The 6,557-nt window shown below is 35.1% G+C and overlaps 1 non-coding gene across 1 annotated transcript; it reads left to right on the plus strand.

Moving 5' to 3' along the window:
* Window positions 1-5,897: 5,897 nt before the first annotated feature.
* On the plus strand, window positions 5,898-5,971 carry TRNAS-ACU (transfer RNA serine (anticodon ACU)). Its single transcript has one exon. It is a non-coding gene; the product is annotated as a tRNA-Ser (tRNA).
* The last annotated feature ends 586 nt before the right edge of the window (window positions 5,972-6,557 follow it).

A 6,557-nucleotide genomic window follows, 5' to 3' on the forward strand; every position in this document is an offset into this window, starting at 1 on the left:
AAGCTTTTCTAGGAAACGTTCTAGATGTATGCTTATTAGCCTTTGTCAGTATATACTTTTCGCAAAGTGTCTCTGTGGCGCAATCGGTTAGTGTGTCCAGCTACTAACCAAAAGGTTGGTGGTTCAATCCCACCCAGGGACGTAATTGAACTTGTTATCAGATTTTGGTGATCTTTAAGTAGACAAGTCAAAATTTCAAACCCCCTCTTATGGTGTAGGGTACCTGGCCTTCTCTGATGTAATCAGAGTTAGATTTGATTCAGTGATTTTATAAAAACAGCTAGGAAGCACAATTTAGCAGTGGGTTGCAGAGAAAAAGAAATATGCTGGCAAAAAAATCCAATTGAGTGATTAAACAGCTCTTCATTTTCTGGCTTTATTTTTATGCTAACAAATTTGTTCTCTGAAAAGTGTCCACAAAGCCAAGTCTCTGATTAACACCTTTGTAGGGATGGTTTTTCACCTATTACTAAATTAAACTTGCTTCATTGGAAAGGCAGCAAGATGCATCCTCATTTCAATTTCTACTGAAATAATACAGGTTGACACCAGGAAACATTAACGCCACTGCATCCTTGCTGCTTTCTCATGTGGAAGTCTGTTTAATGTGAAAACAAGGTGATATCTAATTAGCACACAGGTAAGGAATTAAGAAAATCTTTATTTAAGGGTGAAGATGTTTCTCACAAAATCGTTGCCCCAATGCATCATTGAAATTCAAGCTGGAAAGATGATTTTAATATATCACTTGTACATTTTGTATTGCTCTTCTGGTGACAATGTAGTTTGTTTTTGTCAATTACCCTTTTAATAATAGGGTAAAGAAAATTAAGTTGATTTTTTAAAGAAAACTATACTGTCAATATACTATTCAAACAAATTAAAATGGTAAAAGTTATTGTACTTCAAGTAAAAATAAAAGAGCAAAAATATCAATCCCAGTTTTGATTACTTAAATTAACAAAAAAAAATGCATATAGCAAAGGATAGTTTCAATCTGCCTACCTCTGGGTTATGGGCCCAGCATGCTTCCATTGCAGTACTCTGCTGCACATGTAAGTGCAAGAGATCCTGAAGCACTCACTCATCATGGGAAAGTACCAATGTGTTTCTTCGTTGGTTGATGGAAGAAACATTTTACAAAAATTCTCCATATTATTGACTTTTTAAAGTTTTTCTAGGAAACGTTCTAGATGTATGCTTATTAGCCTTTGTCAGGATGTACTTTTTGCGAAGTGTCTCTGTGGCGCAATCGGTTAGTGTGTCCGGCTACTTACCAAAAGGTTGGTGTTTCAATCCCACCCAGGGACGTAATTGACCTTGTTATCAAATTTTGGTGATCTTTAAGTAGACAAGTCAAAATTTCAAACCCCCTGTTATGGTGTAGGGTACCTGGCCTTTTCTGATGTAATCAGAGTTAGATTTGATTCAGTGATTTAATAAAAACAGCTAGGAAGCACAATTTAGCAGTGGGTTGCAGAGAAAAAGAAATATGCTGGCAAAAAAAATCCAATTGAGTGATTAAACAGCTCTTCATTTTCTGGCTTTATTTTTATGCTAACAAATTTGTTCTCTGAAAAGTGTCCACAAAGCCAAGTCTCTGATTAACACCTTTGTAGGGATGGTTTTTCACCTATTACTAAATTAAACTTGCTTCATTGGAAAGGCAGCAAGATGCATCTTCATTTCAATGTCTACTGAAATAATACAGGTTGACACCAGGAAACATTACCGCCACTGCATCCTTGCTGCTTTCTCATGTAGAAGTCTGTTTAATGTGAAAACAAGGTGATATCTAATTAGCACACAGGTAAGGAATTAAGAAAATCTTTATTTAAGGGTGAAGATGTTTCTCACAAAATCGTTGCCCCAATGCATCATTGAAATTCAAGCTGGAAAGATGATTTTAATATATCACTTGTACATTTTGTATTGCTCTTCTGGTGACAATGTAGTTTGTTTTTGTCAATTACCATTTTAATAATAGGGTAAAGAAAATTAAGTGGATTTTTGAAAGAAAACAATACTGTCAATATACTATTAAAACAAATTAAAATGGTAAAAGTTATTGTACTTTAAGTAAAAATAAAAGAGCCAAAATATCAATCCCAGTTTTGGATTACTTTAATTAACAAAAAAAAATGCATATAGCAGAGGATAGTTTCAATCTGCTTACCTCTGGGTTATGTGCCCAGCATGCTTCCATTGCTGTACTCTGCTGCACATGTAAGTGCAGTAGATCCTGAAGCACTCACTCATCATGGGAAAGTACCAATGTGTTTCTTCGTTGGTTGATGGAAGAAACATCTTACAAAAACTCTCCAGATTATTGACTTTTTAAAGTTTTTCTAGTAAACGTTTTAGATGAATGCTTATTAGCCTTTGTCAGTATGTACTTTTGCAAAGTGTCTCTGTGGCGCAATCAGTTAGTGTGTATGGCTATTAACCAAAAGGTTGGTGGTTCAATCCCACCCAGGGACGTAATTGACCTTGTTATCAGATTTTGGTGATCTTTAAGTAGACAAGTCAAAATTTCAAACCCCCTCTTATGGTGTAGGGTACCTGGCCTTCTCTGATGTAATCAGAGTTAGATTTGATTCAGTGATTTTATAAAAACAGCTAGGAAGCACAATTTAGCAGTGGGTTGCAGAGAAAAAGAAATATGCTGGCAAAAAAATCCAATTGAGTGATTAAACAGCTCTTCATTTTCTGGCTTTATTTTTATGCTAACAAATTTGTTCTCTGAAAAGTGTCCACAAAGCCAAGTCTCTGATTAACACCTTTGTAAGGATGGTTTTTCACCTATTACTAAATTAAACTTGCTTCATTGGAAAGGCAGCAAGATGCATCCTCATTTCAATGTCTACTGAAATAATACAGGTTGACACCAGGAAACATTATCGCCACTGCATCCTTGCTGCTTTCTCATGTGGAAGTCTGTTTAATGTGAAAACAAGGTGATATCTAATTAGCACACAGGTAAGGAATTAAGAAAATCTTTATTTAAGGGTGAAGATGTTTCTCACAAAATCGTTGCCCCAATGCATCATTGAAATTCAAGCTGGAAAGATGATTTTAATATATCACTTGTACATTTTGTATTGCTCTTCTGGTGACAATGTAGTTTGTTTTTGTCAATTACCATTTTAATAATAGGGTAAAGAAAATTAAGTGGATTTTTTAAAGAAAATAATACTTTCAATATACTATTAAAACAAATTAAAATGGTAAAAGTTATTGTACTTTAATGAAAAATAAAAGAGCAAAAATATCAATCCCAGTTTTGGATTACTTTAATTAACAAAAAAATATGCATATAGCAGAGGATAGTTTTAATCTGCCTACCTCTGGGTTATGGGCCCAGCATGCTTCCATTGCAGTACTTTGCTGCACATGTAAGTGCAAGAGATCCTGAAGCACTCACTCATCATGGGAAAGTACCAATGTGTTTCTTCGTTGGTGGATGGAAGAAACATCTTACAAAAACTCTCCAGATTATTGACTTTTTAAAGTTTTTCTAGGAAACGTTTTAGATGAATGCTTATTAGCCTTTGTCAGTATACACTTTTGCAAAGTGTCTCTGTGGCGCAATCAGTTAGTGTGAACGGCTATAAACAAAAAGGTTGGTGGTTCAATCCCACCCAGGGACGTAATTGACCTTGTGATCAGATTTTGGTGATCTTTAAGTAGACAAGTCAACATTTCAAACCCCCTCTTATGGTGTAGGGTACCTGGCCTTCTCTGATGTAATCAGAGTTAGATTTGATTCAGTGATTTTATAAAAACAGCTAGGAAGCACAATTTAGCAGTGGGTTGCAGAGAAAAAGAAATATGCTGGCAAAAAAATCCAATTGAGTGATTAAACAGCTCTTAATTTTCTGGCTTTATTTTTATGCTAACAAATTTGTTCTCTGAAAAGTGTCCACAAAGCCAAGTCTCTGATTAACACCTTTGTAGGGATGGTTTTTCACCTATTACTAAATAAAATTTGCTTCATTGGAAAGGCAGCAAGATGCATCCTCATTTCAATGTCTACTGAAATAATACGGGTTGACACCAGGAAACATTAACGCCACTGCATCCTTGCTGCTTTCTCATGTGGAAGTCTGTTTAATGTGAAAACAAGGTGATATCTAATTAGCACACAGGTAAGGAATTAAGAAAATCTTTATTTAAGGGTGAAGATGTTTCTCACAAAATCGTTGCCCCAATGCATCATTGAAATTCAAGCTGGAAAGATGATTTTAATATATCACTTGTACATTTTGTATTGCTCTTCTGGTGACAATGTAGTTTGTTTTTGTCAATTACCATTTTAATAATAGGGTAAAGAAAATTAAGTGGATTTTTGAAAGAAAACAATACTGTCAATATACTATTAAAACAAATAAAATGGTAAAAGTTATTGTACTTTAAGTGAAAATAAAAGAGCAAAAATATCAATCCCAGTTTTGATTACTTAAATTAACAAAAAAAATGCATATAGCAAAGGATAGTTTCAATCTGCCTACCTCTGGGTTATGGGCCCAGCATGCTTCCATTGCAGTACTCTGCTGCACATGTAAGTGCAAGAGATCCTGAAGCACTCACTCATCATAGGAAAGTACCAATGTGTTTCTTCGTTGGTTGATGGAAGAAACATCTTACAAAAACTCTCCAGATTATTGACTTTTTAAAGTTTTTCTAGGAAACGTTCTAGATGTATGCTTATTAGCCTTTGTCAGTACGTACTTTTTACAAAGTGTCTCTGTGGCGCAATCGGTTAGTGTGTCTGGTTGGTGGTTCAATCCCACCCAGGGACGTAATTGACCTTGTTATCAGATTTTGGTGATCTTTAAGTAGACAAGTCAAAATTTCAAACCCCCTGTTATGGTGTAGGGTACCTGGCCTTCTCTGATGTAATCAGAGTTAGATTTGATTCAGTGATTTTATAAAAACAGATAGGAAGCACAATTTAGCAGTGGGTTGCAGAGAAAAAGAAATATGCTGGGGAAAAAAATCCAATTGAGTCATTAAACAGCTCTTCATTTTCTGGCTTTATTTTTATGCTAACAAATTTGTTCTCTGAAAAGTGTCCACAAAGCCAAGTCTCTGATTAACACCTTTGTAGGGATGGTTTTTCACCTATTACTAAATTAAACTTGCTTCATTGGAAAGGCAGCAAGATGCATCCTCATTTCAATTTCTAATGAAATAATACAGGTTGACACCAGGAAACATTAACGCCACTGCATCCTTGCTGCTTTCTCATGTGGAAGTCTGTTTAATGTGAAAACAAGGTGATATCTAATTAGCACACAGGTAAGGAATTAAGAAAATCTTTATTTAAGGGTGAAGATGTTTCTCACAAAATCGTTGCCCCAATGCATCATTGAAATTCAAGCTGGAAAGATGATTTTAATATATCACTTGTACATTTTGTATTGCTATTCTGGTGACAATGTAGTTTGTTTTTGTCAATTACCCTTTTAATATTAGGGTAAAGAAAATTAAGTTGATTTTTTAAAGAAAACTATACTGTCAATATACTATTCAAACAAATTAAAATGGTAAAAGTTATTGTACTTCAAGTAAAAATAAAAGAGCAAAAATATCAATCCCAGTTTTGATTACTTAAATTAACAAAAAAAATGCATATAGCAAAGGATAGTTTCAATCTGCCTACCTCCGGGTTATGGGCCCAGCATGCTTCCGTTGCAGTACTCTGCTGCACATGTAAGTGCAAGAGATCCTGAAGCACTCACTCATCATGGGAAAGTACCAATGTGTTTCTTCGTTGGTTGATGGAAGAAACATTTTACAAAAATTCTCCAGATTATTGACTTTTTAAAGTTTTTCTAGGAAACGTTCTAGATGTATGCTTATTAGCCTTTGTCAGTATGTACTTTTTGCGAAGTGTCTCTGTGGCGCAATCGGTTAGTGTGTTCGGCTACTAACCAAAAGGTTGGTGGTTCAATCCCACCCAGGGACGTAATTGACCTTGTTATCAGATTTTGGTGATCTTTAAGTAGACAAGTCAAAATTTCAAACCCCCTGTTATGGTGTAGGGTACCTGGCCTTTTCTGATGTAATCAGAGTTAGATTTGATTCAGTGATTTAATAAAAACAGATAGGAAGCACAATTTAGCAGTGGGTTGCAGAGAAAAAGAAATATGCTGGCAAAAAAAATCCAATTGAGTGATTAAACAGCTCTTCATTTTCTGGCTTTATTTTTATGCTAACAAATTTGTTCTCTGAAAAGTGTCCACAAAGCCAAGTCTCTGATTAACACCTTTGTAAGGATGGTTTTTCACCTATTACTAAATTAAACTTGCTTCATTGGAAAGGCAGCAAGATGCATCCTCATTTCAATGTCTACTGAAATAATACAGGTTGACACCAGGAAACATTATCGCCACTGCATCCTTGCTGCTTTCTCATGTGGAAGTCTGTTTAATGTGAAAACAAGGTGATATCTAATTAGCACACAGGTAAGGAATTAAGAAAATCTTTATTTAAGGGTGAAGATGTTTCTCACAAAATCGTTGCCCCAATGCATCATTGAAATTCAAGCTGGA

This window comes from Pseudophryne corroboree, unplaced genomic scaffold (assembly GCF_028390025.1).
Source record: "Pseudophryne corroboree isolate aPseCor3 unplaced genomic scaffold, aPseCor3.hap2 scaffold_1132, whole genome shotgun sequence".
Classification (NCBI taxonomy): Eukaryota; Metazoa; Chordata; class Amphibia; order Anura; family Myobatrachidae; genus Pseudophryne; species Pseudophryne corroboree.